The sequence below is a fragment of the Corvus brachyrhynchos genome, unplaced genomic scaffold (genome assembly GCF_000691975.1).
Source record: "Corvus brachyrhynchos isolate BGI_N302 unplaced genomic scaffold, ASM69197v1 scaffold220, whole genome shotgun sequence".
Classification (NCBI taxonomy): domain Eukaryota; kingdom Metazoa; phylum Chordata; class Aves; order Passeriformes; family Corvidae; genus Corvus; species Corvus brachyrhynchos.
Window position 1 is genome coordinate 2,171,197 of NW_008236209.1, and position 17,175 is coordinate 2,188,371.

Here is a 17,175-nt window from a genome sequence, read left to right on the forward strand (position 1 = left end):
ACAATTAAAGAATTAAGAGTGTGGTTTACGGATTCTTTCTCCTGGTATGTCTGAAAGCTTTTTTGAACCACAGCCAGGTTTAGAACAGCTCAGTCACCCATTATAAGTAACGAGTAAGAAATCTGAAAATAGAAAAACTCTGAATAGATTGTAGTAGGTCAGACTGGCTGTGCCTGGAACCATTGTACACAACAGTGGGGCCACATCTTCCTCATCCCAGAGCACCCAGACTTGGGCACAGCTTCTCTGGGAAGGAGAGGAGGAAAAGATTTACTAAAGATGGCTTGTGAAGTTCTGTGTCCCTGGAAATTAATAGCTGTTTTTTTATCCCCTGATATTTTTCACAATAATTGTGATTGGTGTTTGGAACAGTAATTTTTCGCTCCAAAAGTTTGGGACATTACATATAGACATACATACGTACATATATATATATATATATATATATGGTAATATAACAAAATCATATATTTATACTCTCTCAGCAATAAGGGACTATGTGACATCTACAAGAGCAAGTCTTTGCACTGGAAGGAGAAAGTTGAAGAACAAGAGTGTCTCTTCAAATCTAATAGTTTTGCCAGGCATGACCTGGAAACTGAATCTTGGCCTCATAGCTGAAGTGGCTTTGAGATAAAAAGTCTTTCAATCTTCCCTTAAGAAAATTGGCCCACCAAAATCTCCCTGTCAAAGTCCTTCCCCTCCCCTCCAGGAGTGAGATAAATGTTTTAAGTTAAGGGCCTCAAATGATTTTTGCAAAGTCTCATAAATGTTCCATATGCCACTTTCTCTAAAATTATAATCTATTATCTCACTCAAGTGGAATAATAATGCATTGAAAAAAACCAAATTTATCCCAGGTGCCCCAGCAGGTTGATTGTTCATTATGTGTTAATTGTTAATGGCAATTTTCCATGGAGCATCTGCCAGTTCTAGTGAGCAGAGCTTCCAGAAATGATATATTAATTTTAAGTGTAGAAACTAACAGTAGATAAAAAGTGTTGGGTTTTTTTTAAAAATCTTTCTTTGTGTACATAAACTGGCTGGGCATAGTAATTATTTTAAGCAAGAGTACAAAATAGTTTATAGAACAGCATAAAAATAGCATTTTAGTGAAGGTCTAAGTGGAATGTTTTTATTTCTGAAGTATGAAACCTTCACTATGTTAAGGGTAAGATAGTGACAAATATCAGCTGAGGTACTGTGGGAGTATTTTCCATATGTGTGTACTACAATAGTGATATTGGTTTAGGAATAAAATAAAGTTCAATTGGTGGTGAGGATGATATAATTCTGCATTTCAGTTTTTGTTTTAAGGTAAAGGAACTGGTGAAAAAGGTTAAAGAGATAAATTTAAATTGCCTTCGGTATTTTGAGCTGTGCTCTTCAGCACCATCCACGCTGTGGATTTAAACAAACTTGGCTAAGGTGACTGCAGGTGTGCCTTTATATTGTCCCATGAATTCAAATTGTCAGTCACAGTATATTTTATAAATACATAAAGGGATAATAGTAACATAATTGCTTTGAGAATATAAAAATGACTGAGGTTTACTACATTTCTGAATCCTTCAGGGATCTGTCTTTGGACTATGTCTAAATGCGGATTGTTCATGTTCTTTATGCTCTCACAACTGTGTCTTTGGCTGTGTGTTAATTCTGTCTCATTTAAGGTGATTTGGGTGTGCAGAGCAGGAGGAAGCAGTGGCCCAGTTTGGCCTGATCTGTAAAGTTCCATGGCCAAAATCACAGCAGGTCAAGGTATGAGCTTTGTGAGTGTCCCTGCATGGCCTCTGCTTCCCTGGCAGGAAAGTCCATGCTGGAGGGGTAGTTTGTATCTGGAGGTTGTTTCCATATTGAAAAATCTACTCCAAGAATGTGCTAGCAAATCTGTATCTTATTTTCATTCTCTGATAAAAAAGATGCTACACCTCTATTGAGCAAGGACATTATAGCAGGTGGGTTTACAATGCATATAAAATGATTTTTCAGTTATGTCCAACCCATTACCCAGGTAAGGAACGAAAGGAGCAGTGGGTTCAGGACTGGAATTCCAGTGTTCTGCTAAATGCTTTCCAAACACATGGGAGCAAATGTTATTTGCCTGATTGTCTTCAGTCTAACCAGGCAAAGCAAAGAGCAGATGGGAAATGTGGATCTGTGGGGACAGGGAGCAACACGGTGACCACTTGTACTGAAGGGAGCATCCAGCGAGTGGCTGCTGGCAACAGCAGAGGCTCAGCTGCTGATTTATTTGTCCCCTACCTTTGAAATCTGAGCCATTGAGCAGACACAGGTGAGGGCCCCAGAAGAGAACAGGTTTTATGAAGAGTGAACAGAGTTTATATCTGATGGGGGTCTGAAAAGCTGGCAATAGGCAGTGATGGGCAGTAGTGTTTCTGTCTCAGTTCTTTTGCAGAATAAATTATGACTGGAGGAAAACAAAACAATTGAACAATTAAAATACATGTAAAAATATAAAATTAGGGGTTCCTTTTTATGTGTAATCTACTCTGTGTGTGTGTGTAAAGGTGCCTAAAATAAAATTTAACGAAGTTTTTTATAAGTAACTTGAAGAGACTCCTGATGGAAAGATTACAATGGTGTTACTTGACAAATATTCTAATTCACTTCCTGATGGTGTCATTGAAGCATGTTGTATTTTCCAGTACTACATTTCTTACACATTTTTCATGTTCATTATCAACTTCTGCTGTGCACCTTGTTTATATTGTAGAATTTATAAGCAAACTTTGCTGTTTAAATGACCCAAATAATCTGGAAACTGATTATATAAAACATATTAAAGATGATGGAAAGAAAAAGCAGAATATATTATTCCCTCTTAGTGAAACTCTGCATGTTCTTTATAATGATAAATGTCTTTTTGAGCTGAATGTGATTCAGCCTGTGATAAATACGTCAGTATTTCCATCACACATGGCCAATTTCCCTTGAAAGTCAGGAAAGCAGTGGAGTTTTCTCTCACAAATACTTTTGCCTTGTGAAATCTTTTATTTATTTTTTTTTCCACAAGAATGCAGCCCAAACTGGTGAATTAGAGACATATAAAAGAGCATTCAGTGGACAGGTGTTAACAGCTCAGTTTCATACTGTCTGAACAGAAGAAAAAGAAAATATCTTCATTACAGGATAACAAATACCTCAAGGTTTTCAAATACTTAGTCTGCTGAAACTCAGCATGAAATTTTGGGAAGGCATCCATGACAGAGAGATCTCTTTTTCCTATTTGCAATATCATTAAATGCATATGATTTCATCCAGCCAGGTTGTTCCTGGGTTCTGAGTGTTTGTAGTTGATACAATAATCATTGGGTTTGGCTTTTCACAGTCTGGTTGAAAGGAATTTCATGGATATCCAGAGCTGGTATTTATGCAAAAAACCTTCTTGATTCTGTTTCCAGTTCAGGAAGTTTTGTTGTGATTCTCAGGAACCAGACAGAGAAACAGAATAACCAAAGAGAATCTGCTGTAGGAATTCAGAAATTATCAAGATGAGCTGTTTGGGACAGATCACAGAGCTGTCATCTCTCAGATAAGGAAATTACATTTTAATTCAGCTTTCCAAGGGTGGCTGAGAGGATTTCAAGGCTAAAACTTGATTGTTGGGAGTACCTGATGCAATCAGGCCTCTGAATTCCTGCTTTTGTAAGATTTTATAGGAAAAATGCTAAAGATCTTGCAGTCTGTACCTCCCCTTGGCTGTTCAGCTGAAAGTGTTAGGATTGATAGGAGGGGCTGTGAGTGAGGGCGATGTGTGTGCCTGTGGCAGCGATGGGAAGTCGAGGGAATTGTTTCTCTCTGCAATAGTGCAATCACTTGTTTTGCAAGGGAAATTCTTAAAAGCAACATCACTTTTATTGGTTAATTAAACTGCTTGCTTGCTATAAAATTGCAGGATCTAATAGCACATACTTGCTGTCAAATCCTAGTTCTGATTTTAATATCTCACAGGACTCGAGATCCTTAGGAAGAGTCCTCCATCTAATGTGAAGCTAATGGTGTCTGAAGGTTTGATGGTTTTCTATTATTCTATTATTTATTTATTTCTCTAGATAATGAGCAAGTTAAAAACATTTTGGTTTTAGCCCAATTAATTTGGGATTTAAAAAAATTTTGCTTTCAATATTGTCTTTCTGACTACTCATGAAGTAATCTTATTTTCCAGACAATATTATGGACAATAGCGTTTGATTCTAGTTGAGCACTCGCTTGACTTGCTTAGAAAAACTTCATTCCTTTCGAGGACATGGTCTAAAATAGGAATAAAATGCTGAAGTCTTGTTGAAACCACTGGATTCCTCTTGCATGAGGGTTTGCAAGGACCCTACAATGACTTTAGAAGCAATAGCATTTTTTAAATCCATGTAGCAATACAGTATCTAGATACAGCTGCTGATGATTTTGTGTGTGTCAAAAATGATTTCTGTTTCACCTTTTTTTTTTTTTTGATGTTTACCTTGTGTTTTGTAAAGTACATGATTATCCTTGGTTTGTTTTCAAATCTGCTCAATGACTCTTGCACAGCAGTCAGACATTTCCCTACTCTGATTTTTGGTCAGTGTTTGCAGCTTGCTCTTTGATATTCTTTACTATCTGTACCCTTTTAATGTGACAGTGATAATAGATTCTGAGCAGGAATAAGTGGTGGAAATCCATTTGCAAGATTTATAGCACAATGGGAGATGATCTCTGCTAATCATGAAGGACCACACTCCAAATAATTTTGTTCACCGGGGGTCACTATTTATTTTCAGTCTTGGAGTGGTTGGAGCTATTTATCATTTTTAACATGTTTCTATCATAGTACTGCTCTCCTGCTGTTGAGCTGACAGACCAAATTGAGGACGCCCCCAGATTTTCTGCATTTAAAGTAAATTCAATAGGAAGGCAGCAGAAAGGTTTCTGTAGCTGTCTATGAAAAGTTGTCTGCAAATAAACCATACCCTTACAAAAAATAATCTCTAAAATTAAAGAGACTTGAGCCTTTAAGCCCATGAAAAGTACTTAAAAGAAGAGTTACAGAATTTACGGAATACATCCTTGATGTACTTGAAATCACTCTTTGACATTCTTTACCTAAAAATATCCAGCTCTCCAGCTCTCAGAAGGAGTTTGTTATATAGTGTAAATCACTGCATTTTTACTCATCACTGCATCATTCTGCACTAACTGCTCAGAGTATTCTGAGGCCATTTTTTATCCCCGCTTGTGGGAATTAAATGAAGTTCCAGACACAAAAAGTTGACCCTGATATGGGTGTATCTTGTCCAAGCTGCAAATACAATTATCCTTTCTGCATCAAGAAGGAAATTCACCAGAGTGCCCTGTGCAGATGGCAAGGCAGCATCTCTTCACAAAAATTCAATGAAATTTATTTGTCCCAAATTCCATTTATTTGTTCAACCCATCTCTATGTGAGAGAAGAACATCCCCATGTAAAGATCTGTGTATATTGACACATCACACAACCTTGAATTTCAACAGCAATATGATTTCAGAATCACCGATCTGGGTGCTAAAGTATTGAGAATAGGCAATGCAACACTTACCCACTTGAAGTTTCAAAAAGAAGTTTCCCTTTTTGTAATTACTAAATTAGTAATCTCAAATTTACACATTGTTGCTAATTGCAGCAGTGTTTTCTTTCCCTGCACTGCATTTCTCCCCACATGAATAAACCTCCCAAACCATCAATTTGCAGGGAGTTACTTGGTGCTTGGCATTTTCTGGTAAACCTCCTATGTTTAATCAAAAGTGTTTCATGATTAGCTCACCATAATTCCATGAGCACTTTTTTTATATTCAATTTCACTGGATGCCAATTTAATAATTGAGTTTTTTTACTTCTGGTTTTATTATTTCTACCAAAAATAATAGGTAATGCTACCTTTTCATTTTTAACACTGCCATTTTGTTGCTGAGATAATGTTGATTTTCAGGATCTGCTGGGTTAGTTTAACACTGAGGAAATGAGTGATGCATTAACTCACACCACATTCAGTGTGCCTGAGACGTGGAACAGAACCAGCAAACAAAAGCCCATTTTACCAAATTTCAACCCCCTATCACTCTTGAACTCTGATATTCTGTCTGAAATGTTGATAGGCGCTAAATATTTTAAAAAGGGAATAAAAAAAAGTAAAAACCCTCCCTCCCTGTTCAGCAGAGATTTGTGTTTTCATAATCAAGTAATATATTCAAGCATGGTAAGCTAAACAGAACACTTATCTGCTGGCTTAAAAGTCTCTATACAATAGGGATTCTTGCTGTATCTCTCTGAAGTCATCATCCCCTACGCTTTCTTTCCACCATCTAACTCAGGAAGCCTGGAGAGTCTCTTTTCCCAACTGTTCACACACTCTGTTATGGCTTTTTTATTCATTTTTCCATTTCCTTTCCTGCACAGCACATTGGTTCTGTGTCATTTCTGAGCCATTTCTGTGGTGTGCTATCCATTCTTTTCATGGAGTCTCAGTTGCTCTCTTGGAAATCAGATCCTTTTTAGAATGTTATGCTTAGCTGCAAAGTTTTAATAGGTATTTCTGGATTCTTGCGTTCATACAGAAGCCGAAGCCACATCCACGGGGTGTTTTGTGATTGGGAGGCAGAGATAGAAAACAGGCTGCTGGACAGTAATCAAACACTTCCCTTTCTGTCCTGGCTGTTCAAACCAGGAGCAAAAAGCAACACATTGCATTGTCTACTGAGCAAACTGCACAATAGTCCCAGCCTGTGAAGTGAAGCCTCACAGTGGGTTTCTCTTAAAAGAGAGCCCCTATACCTGAGTTACAGAATATATTTGCTGCCATCAGATAGGGATTCATAGCTCCTGCCAACAATACAGGTTATTTAAAAGAAAAAATAAAAAAAGATACCTTAGAATGAAAATATCCAGAAGTCACAATGATGTCGCAACTCGAAAGCAAGAGAGAGCTCATCTATTCCGTACACCTTTGAATAAAATTCAGTGCAGATGATAACATGTTCAGCTTGTTTCTGGGCATAGGGGAAGAACTGCAATAGAATTCCAATAATCATTGAAACTCTCTCCTATAAGGCAGTGTGCTGGACAAATAGAAGTCTATTTTATACATCAGAAATACAAACTTTAAATATAATCTATGCTTGCAAGGTACCTGATGTGGTGAGTGTAGCAAGTAGGTCAGGTGGGGAGTAGAGAGGAATAAGAGCTGAAGCTTTAGTCCTTTGAATAATTAGCTGTTGCTGTGGTTAACTGGAACATCATAGGTGATAAGCTGTAAAATGAAGTTTCTATATTAACACTCAGGGCTCCTTATGAAGCAGAGCCTGTGAATCCTCAGAAAAACTTCATTATTGCTTCTGCACTGTGGGGTTTTTTCTGAGTTTTGATTGATGACTTTTTTTTCATAGGCAAAGGTCATGGCAGGATTCTCATTTAATACTGACAATAGAAGGGAAATCATAAATAAATCAGTGGACTAAAGATCCTCAGATGCTTCAAGAGGTGCTAAAAGTGTTTTGAGTGGTCTTTGCTGCATCCTGTATTTTTAAAATTCTTCCAACCTTTGTTTCTCTTACCTCTTTGGTATCAGTGTATGAGCTCTCTAGTACAAGTGTTTATGTATTTTGTACTTTTTTGGAGCATTTTCAGTCCCCTAATAGTGTAAGCCACGAATATAATATTTTAAATTTTCTCTCAGATATTTTTATATAGGATTATATTTCACATTTAGATACATTACATGTGTTAACACCCATACATTTATGTAATTGACCTTTTATGGAGTGGTATCATCTTCTGGAGTGACAGAATTTCAGCGTGGATGTAGACTCTGGCTCTTGAAATATCCATCAGCTCTTCAGATCTTCCAAAAACATAACTTGCAATCTTTCCATGTTACCAGCACAATTAGGCAGTGCTGTCAGTTTAAGCTGTGCTGTCAGAGAACACCTTTGTTTGCTGAAGCAAAAATAATAATAATTCTTAGATTTTTTTTTGGATTTTATCACAGGAGAAGATAGATTATGTGGCAGTGGAGATCAGCTTTAGTTTGCACAATAGTGCTTAAATATGGATCCACAAAGTCATTCCCAGCCTTTTGCATGTTCTTCTTCTTCTGCATCCAAATGTCTTGACCAGAACATGTGAAATTGCTGCCTTTCTGATCCAGTTGGGTGGGAGGGAGGGAATGGTGATAGTCTTTGCTGTTTAAGATGGGTGCTTCACATGTTCACAGGAGGAGAAAAAATTTCCAATCATTCTGCACCACTGGAGTCTGGCATGAGCTGCTGAGAAAAAGGATGATAAATGCCATCAGAAAAAGGCAGATGTGAGGGTGCTTTCCATTGTAGGAGCTCACTAAAACAGGTGGCTAAAAGACTCAAAATGACAACCAAAAGTGGCACAATTTAGAATTTACCTTGTTTTAAATACCTGTTATGAATAATTTTGCACAACTGACAAATACTGGTTTCCAAACCCTTTACATATCGAATTTAATCATAATAGTCTGAAGGTATGTAATTCTTTGTTTTCTTATAATTATGGAGTTTTTTCCATTGCTTGGGCTTTATATGTTGTGATTATATGGTAAGTACTGTCATGAAATTATTTTGGATTTGTTGCTGCCATAAAGAGAAAAAAGAATAAATTTAGTTCCATGGCAGCACAACTTTTCCCATCTTCCATGCTTCTTGAGGAGAAGGCTCGGAGAATGTGGGCGAGTGGTTTGGGCCAAAAACCACCAAACAAGCTACATTTGATTTTGCTGCTTCTTTCTGGTTTTCACTGTCCTACTGACTGGAGGGATTGTTATTTCTTCTGTGTCAAAGTCTTCTACCACGTGCGGTTGCTAAGAAACAAGGCTGTTGTAAGTGATCCAAAGAAAAGAACAAATCCCTATGAAATTCACTATCAAAAATGAGAGCCTATCTGCATGGTATCAGGGTTTTTTTTTTTAATGAAATGCCCCAGTCAGAAATGTAACTTACATTTTATGTGTTCTGCATACAACAGTAGGTGAAGTCTATAATGTTGAGTGTTTGGAAGATCCCAGCTGAATCCATTTGAATGAACCCTCCAGGTGAAAAACCCCTGGCACTCCTTAAAGAGCTTAAATCTGTCTGCTGGGGAAACAAAGCCCTGTGTGGAAGTTAGAGAGCACTGGAACGCTGGGAATAACTGAGGCTTCTTGGCTGAAGCAAAATAAAATAGTCCAAAATGGCCTGAACCCTGAGAAAATTTGGAGAAGGTGATATTTGAAAAAAACAAAAAATATTTTGGTTCAAGTTGAATGATTTGAATTTTTTTTCTTTCCAGATTAAAAGAAGAACTTTATGTCACAACAAAGTAATACAAAAGGAAAGCAGCACACGATGAAAAGATAGGAAATATGGTTTTCCAGGTAAATCTCCTTGACAGATTTGTCATTAATTAGCCAAGAAAAGAATGGTTTAGTGTGAAATTAATTTCTAATTAAATAAGTACTACCCCGAAGCATCCTTGAATAAGAGAGAGGGCCTAGTCCTTAGAAATCTTCCAAATGCTCACTTCTAAATCCTCAGATTGTAGCTTAGCATGTGGATGGCAGTTAAGCTTTTTGGAGCCAAAAATGATGTCAGTGATTTCTGCAGAGAGCTGATGACAGAATTCCATAGTATTTTCTAAGCCATAGATGATAAATTACACTATTCATATATTAATGGAATTTTGTAGCATTTCTATAAAGTATCTTTGAAAGCTTTTTTACTTTAATTTCTGTTTGACTTTGAGTGAGCCTGAACGGTGTGTAGTGAAAAGGAAAAGGGTATGTACAGATGAAACTAATTAAATACTGACTGTCACTCTTCATTTTGAAGCCCTGATTTTAGCTTGCTGTCTCAACTTTGATTATTAAAATACGTATGGTAGTTCTCACCCCGAGCTGCCTGGGAGTGTTACTAATTAGGTGTCAGGATGTCAGTGATTAATGTATAATCATGAATAAATTGCAAATAAAAGCCACGCACGTGTACAGAGCCATTTAACTATTTAGAATGCTCTGCAGCACGGAGTACACCAGTGATAACCACTCCTGACCTTTGGGTTGGAGTCATTTGCCTGGAATTCCCCTGATTGATTAACTAAGTGATAATTGTCAAGTCAGAGTCACAGCTGGATATCTCATTTGGCACAACAAAAGGCATTTCCAGCTGTCATTATTCAACAGATTTGATCTACTTTTTAGTCCTGTGACTATTTGTCATTCATCATTTATATAATGGGGGAAAATATGATTAAGGCTGTAGTCCCAAATACTGATTAAGGCATAATCATGATGAACACAAACACATAAATAATAGAGATTGGTCTTGGGAAACTGTGCATTCTTGCTTAAATGTGCCTAGCTACTTTTTTTGGTGTCTTTTTTCAGAGAAAGGAGGCTACAGGCATCAAATTAAATGGGGTGAGAGATGGACAGAACACAACTGTAATCATTCCTGGTACACCAGAAGCAGAAGGAGTAAGTCAGGGAAGAAACTGGCACCAGTCCTGAGGTAGATGCATCCCTGGGCTTTCTCCATGTCCTGCAGAGTCCTTGATCTGCATCCAGGTGCAGTGGCAGTGACTGAGGCCTGGACAAATTGATGATGAATGACTGCAAGTGATAGAATCCAGGCAGAGATGCACATTCCTGTGCTGCTTAGGTAGTACTGGTGTCTCCTTGTCTGCTCTGTAACTTTAGGGAGCACAGATCTCGTGTCATAATTATTTTGAGAGCTTTTCCCTGAACTGGTGTCTGTTGTTTCCACTTTGTCTCATCTATTCTTTATCAGAGCTGTCACGATTTTTTTTTCAGCTTGTGAGTCATGTTTTGGGTATTTTAAGAAAAGGGGAGATTTTGCTCAGAGACCAACCTAAAGCATTTTGATGCTTCTGTTTCTTTGAATGAGGGATTAAATGAAACTAGCTAAAAGCAAAACCACCCCTATTCCCCAAACTCAGGGAATAAAATGCAATGCTTCCAAATATGCACTCTCTCCATACCCCAGCTGCTCAGCGAAATTGTCTTTTTTTGTGTGTTTCAGTTTCTCTGTTTCTACCCAAATATCGATTTCCCTGAGCAGATGCAGGGCTTTCAGGATCTGTGCCTTATGGCTGCTCTGCCATGCAGGCTGCCTGTGCACTACAGGCCCTGGGAACCCAGCCCAGAAGTTCCAGGCTTCCAGCTCTGCATCAGGGAAGACCCAAGAGTCCTGGATTGAACCCACAGCTTCCAGGTTTGCAATGCCAGCAGAGCGATGGATGGAGCAAGGGCTCCCCAGGCTCCTGGGCTCCTGGTCCTAGAGCAGGTCCTTGAGGAACCAGGGCCACATCAAGACTGATCTGATGATGTGAGCAAGGGAAAACTTTGCTGTTGGGTGAGGGTACTGAGTGTCTGTGTCCTGAATCCCACTCTGGGTGTCCAACAGCTGCTGTGGTTCTGCCCCTTAGGGTCCTTCAGCCTCATGGCCGGGATGCTGTGGTACAAATTGGTTGCATAAGTCCAGTTCTCTTCAACCTCTTGACCAGAGCTGTGTCCAGTGAGTGCTACAGCTCCCTCACAACCCAAAACCAGGGGGGTGGGGGAGGCTCTGTGAGCTCTAATACACCTTATTCACAGTTTAACTTCACAGACCTGCTTTTTGTTGGATTAATACATTATCAGTGTTGGAGAGTCATGGTTATTCTTGTTAAAAACCGGAGCTCCCAGCACCACAAGGCCCTTCCCAGTTACCAGATCCCTGATTTGCCAAACATCTGGTCATTTAGCAGAGCTATAGAGAGATTTGGAATAAGTAACAGAAAGAAAATGAAATAAATTTTCATTACAGATCTGTCTGAAACTTAAAATCCAAGATGAATGGATTTAATTAGCTCTGGACACTTTGGTTTTCCTATAATTCAAACGTGTCAACTTTACAACATGCAGGCCCTTGGGCCATTATTTGAACTGGGTCATCTTTATTTTACATATTTAAACTGACCATATATTCTGGGGTTTGTGATGCTCTGTGAAATCTGTCAGGTTGTGACTGGGGCTGTATTTTCATACCTGTAAATAAACGAAGAATTGTTTTACGACACCCCAGTAAGTCTATTTTACAGTCCGTCGTGAAAAAGCTCAGAGAACCATTTTTAGAAGAGGCAGTAGATCTGCATTATTTCAGTGAAGGTAATGGGAATTCAATAGAGTCCTGTCTGGATATATCCTACCAATGGTGCAATAAGGATCAATTTGATAGGCTTTAATTACTTTAGTGCTCATCTGGTGAATTTTTTATTTTTATTTTTATTGGGAATCATCTATTACAGATTTAGTGCGTAGGTGCTAACCCAGATATCTTTTCTCTGTCAGACTTTTACATAGAGCTACAGCCCAGAAGGAAGCATGGAAAGAGACACCTGAAAATACTGGGAATTTTTGTTCAGGGCACACCTACTTTGGATAAGTCACTTTTTCTTCCTCCAGGTTTATGTTACAAGCTCGTTCCCTCAAGAGGACAAGGGTTGTGCCACATTTCAGTATCGATGTGAATCTGAAAATGCATGAAATAAATGAAGATATCAGCCAGGGGCCAATTACATTACACACTATCAAATTATACTGAGAAGACCTGAGCTTCCCATTCAGAAATGATTCTGGAATGGCACTTGTGAGAATATTTGATTTGCTTTATAAAAGGCTGTTCAGAAAAAGACAAGATAAATTGCTGGTTTTATATAGCTGTATAGACAAATTAAAGCAATAGATTCTAGGGTGCTGGAAAACTGTCCTTGCTCTTTGGCCTCTGCCCACATATATTCTTTGAGATTTTGTTTGTACTGGGGATTTGCTTCCATTTCAGTCAAGGGCAGGCTGCTGTCAGAAGAGTGAATCTGCCGGAAATGCCAGCCCGTGCAGGGTGTCCCACTGCCACGGTCTGTCCTCTCCCCTGGCCTCAGGGAGCAGAAGTTTGTGCCAGTCCAAGTAACAAACTTTACCAGCACTGAGACTGGGGCGGTGTGGGGTTCTGAACTGGGGGAAATATTGCTGGAGGTGAGTCCCCTTCCTCCTCCTGCTGAGCTCTGTTGTTGGAGCAGCACCTGTGGCTGGGACACACACACCTGGTGGAGGTGAATTCTGCCAGGGTCAGCAGCGAGGGCAGGGAGAGCTGGGGTGGTTTTAGGCTCAGCTGCAAGTGGGACAGCTGACCTTACCCCAAGCTTTACCAACAGCCTCTGGCTGCTGCTGCCAGCTCTGGAGCCTGGCAATGTTCTTGCCGGGAAAGGCTTTGCAGAGGCAGCAAAGAAACCTCTTGCTCCTGCCTGCATCAGTGTTTTAAAGAATGAACAATCCTGAGCAAACAGTGCTGTGGTTCTCATGTGATCTCTGCTGGGCTGTTTGCAGAGCACGATGCCAAGCTTCTGAAAAGGACACTTCCATCTGCTCTGTTAAGGACTAACACATTCAAAGTCATGAGCTTCTGCAGAAGCTTCCTATAGAAGAATTCATTTTGCCATGCTCGTTCTTTCTGGGCTTAATCTGATCCTTTCTTATTGCCAAAAAGCAGGAATAACAGCTTGAAACACTGGAACCAGAGAACAGCTAACTTTGAGGAGGTACATAATGGTTTAACTCTCCTGGTTCAGATATATAATACGAGCTTCCCTGGGGGAGTGTTTTTCCTTGTTAACTCATTTATAAGATAACTGAGGCTACAGGTGTTCGGCTTTAATAAGGCATTAGTGAACAATTATATAAGGCACTAAAAATAAAACTAGAGTCTTTGCACGAAGGAAATCAACACTGAAAAAATAATTAACAGCCAAGCTGCACAATCAAATATGGGAGAAGATTTTTAGAAACTAAAGTTGTTGGATAATATCTTTAATGCATATAGCAAGGATGCTGTTGAAAGGAGAAAGGAAGGCTGTATGTTTTTATGTGCAAGATAAGAAAAGAGACCAATAATATATAAAATAACTGGGCCTAACACTACTGATAAAATAATTTTCTGTTTGAATTAAAGTATTCTTTAAAAATATTGTTTTAAAATAGCAAAGAGCCAGCTTTCCACTAACATGCAATGCTGTATTCCCTTGATTTATGAAATCTCATTTCAATTGCAAACCAGTGGCTCTTCTGTGTTTGTGCCTGAGCACTGTGTAATGCTGCAGACAGCTCCAATAGCAGCTCTGCTAAGAGAAAGAGGAAATTAGATGTATTAAACGTGAAGAATCAGTGACATTCAAATAACAGTTTTGCTCCTGTATTTCTCATTTGTTAGGAGCTCCTAATAAAAATTCTAATGTGTCTTAGCTTTGGAAACAATGGTCTGTTCTATTTCTTTTGACAGAACAAATTTAGGACAGAGGTTCTGACACTTTCTTAATTACAAGAAGATGTCTGAAGGTCTTGGCTCCCATTTGTCTTCATCTGAATTTACCTTTTTACTCTTCATAATGAGAAATAGTAAATTGGACTAATGCTCATCTCTCCTATGAAATTCTTTTTAGGATTTGTTATGTAGTGATATGAACCCGAGGCAGAGGGAGCTGGGAACTCCAACAGTTGAGTGTTTCTTAGTCATTCCCAGCAAAATAGAGAAAAAAATATTTCCTTTGTAGATCTGTGAGCACTTCTGATGTTTGACTGAATGTTTGTCTACTCTTACAGTAGATGTAAAATATGCTCCAAACTTTGAGTTTGGTATGTTGTACCCAAAAGATGCCTGGGGTCACAAGTAAGTTGAGATAAATTTCGATGGCTCCCTCCTGGTTTTCAGCATTGTCACCTGTTTCAATGCAGGTATTTATTTTATCCCTTTGTATTTATGTACATGTATCGATGTATAAATATAATCTGCACGGGTTTATACACACGGAGAAGTTTCTCTTTCTGATTTTGCAGATGTATCTACCCCTGGTTAACACTAGACAGTGTATGGTAGTAAAATTTTTTCTTTTTTAAAAAAGTTCAGGCTGGAATTGGGCCACTTTTTTACTTTTACATAAGTTTCTTTTAGGGACTATCAAACTTACAAATATTTGGTGGCTGTACTTGTCTCTTTTTGATAAGGTAGGAATAACTATTTTCCTTGAAAGGTGGTTGTGGTGTTTGTTCTTGCTGCTTAATTTCTTAACTTAGCAAGCTAAAGTTTCAGAATGAACACAGAAAATATTATTTTAGGATATTCTTTGAAATTCTCAAATTTAGTGCTATTTCTAGATATGCAGCTTCATTACAGAAACCGAATATATCTTTATTTATTCCTCTGTACTCTCCTGAAAGTTCATTAAATGCTTATAAATCTTCTAGGGTTATTAATAGCTTGGTGTTACAACCTGTAAGCCAAACTCTGAGACAAGTCAAGCAACATGAAAGAAATGTGAGAAGCTGAGGGTACACAAGTATTTTTAAAAGATAACCTTAGGTTTGAAGGGGTGTCTCGAATAATTACATTACACTGGGAAGAGAAAAGCAATCTGGCACTGTTAATTATGTCGTGATCACCTCCTCTCCTGTAAAGCCTGGAATTCTTTGGAATTCAATTTTCTCTTCTGTGGTTTTTATTTGTTTCTTCAGTAGTGGAAAACCTCAACTGCTGCTGCTGCATGGGAGAAGGGTCTGAAACCCATTCTCCCGTAGAGAACCTAAAGTTATAATTGTGTTTGGCCAGTTTATATCTGAATATATTTTTCCACAGGACGTTAATGCTTTAAAATATATTCCTTTCTGGTTGTCTTTTCATTTTCCTTAGGTTTCAATCTATTAAATTACTTATATTATAAAGTTTGTATTAAGTATTTGCACTTGGTGGCGGCTATAGTAACAATTCTGAACATTTTCAAATTTCTGTGTGTTTCTGCTTACTGCAATTAGACCTTGCTGTAGCTAATGAAACATATGTGATTTGTTTGTTTATGCCTGAGGACTGAATTTGCTACTGAATAATGCAAAAACATGTGCAAGGACAAGCATAGTGAATGGAATTAGGAATGTGTGCACAGAGGAGATGTGAGCAAAGTCAATTGAAAGAAGTGTTAAAGCTCTGGCTGTACCTGCTCAGCCCAAGTGGAAACACGTTTGTTAGATCACATGGATTTTTACCTTAAGCAGAATTAAAACAGCTGGAATAGTTCTGATGTTGGTGTTCTCTTTGGAGGAACACAACTCTTGGCTCTCCTGCCCTGTGCTGTGCTGGCACAGTCATCTCTGTACCTCCCTCTAGAAAAGACATCCATGTTCCACCTTCGACCATGTTAATGTTTGAAGCCAGGCCTAGGACATAAATATTTTGCTAAAATTTATTCTGTGGGATTTCAAGGCAGCTTCTTGTTTAGGAAAAGGCTGACATAATTCTACCTGAGGCCAACAATTTGAATTTTTTTTTTCCTGACACATCTAATCATTACTAGTCACAGAAACATAGAATCATGGAATGGTTTGTGTTGGAAAGGACCCTAAAAATCACCTTGTGCCATGGGCAGGGACACCTTCCACTATCCAGGTTGCTCCAAACCCCATCCAAGGTGGTCTTGACCATTTCCAGGGATGCAGCAGTCACAGCTTCTCTGGGCAGCCTGTTCAAGTGCCTCCCCACCCTTACAGGCTAAACCTGGTCCGCACAGAAAAGTATTAATTTAATCTTCTTTTTAAAACAATATATTATTTCAAGCAGTAGAGATAAAACAAAGGGAAATCCAGTTTGTTCAATTATAAATCATCAACATGCTGCAGACTTATGTTAGTGGATTACATTTTCTCCCAGAAATAACTTCAGTGGAATTACATCACCAGTAAATGTGGTCCAGTTCATCTTATAATTATATTTTGAAGTGCAGAAGTAGGGAAGAATGGAATCACATCCATCCCATATGAAAAATCTTGCCTTTGATGTTTCTTTGAGAAACTGCTCCAATTTTTATAGCAGCAAAGTGGGCCCAGAAGTTGCTTTTTCTTTATCCACAGCACCTGCTTTTGTCTGGCATCTGCAGTGATGTGCAGTGTCAATACTGGTCTTGCTCATAACCTTTGACAGGCTCAGTGTATAATCCCTGCCCCAGCAGCCAGACTGCAGCTCTGCTGCCCATGGTGTGGAATTAATGCCACACAGCTCGAAAATTTGCCTTGAGCTTGTCCTTGTAATATTTGACTGGCCCGTCTC

At 38.6% G+C, this 17,175-nt stretch overlaps 1 long non-coding RNA gene across 1 annotated transcript in view; it reads left to right on the top strand.

The window, feature by feature from the left end:
* Nucleotides 1-10,960, top strand: part of LOC108448535 — an 18,270-nt gene extending 7,310 nt beyond the window's left edge. The window contains exons 5-6 of the long non-coding RNA XR_001864435.1: nucleotides 9,326-9,410; nucleotides 10,419-10,960. This is a non-coding gene — a long non-coding RNA (uncharacterized LOC108448535). The remainder of the gene's footprint in view (nucleotides 1-9,325; nucleotides 9,411-10,418) is intronic.
* The last annotated feature ends 6,215 nt before the right edge of the window (nucleotides 10,961-17,175 follow it).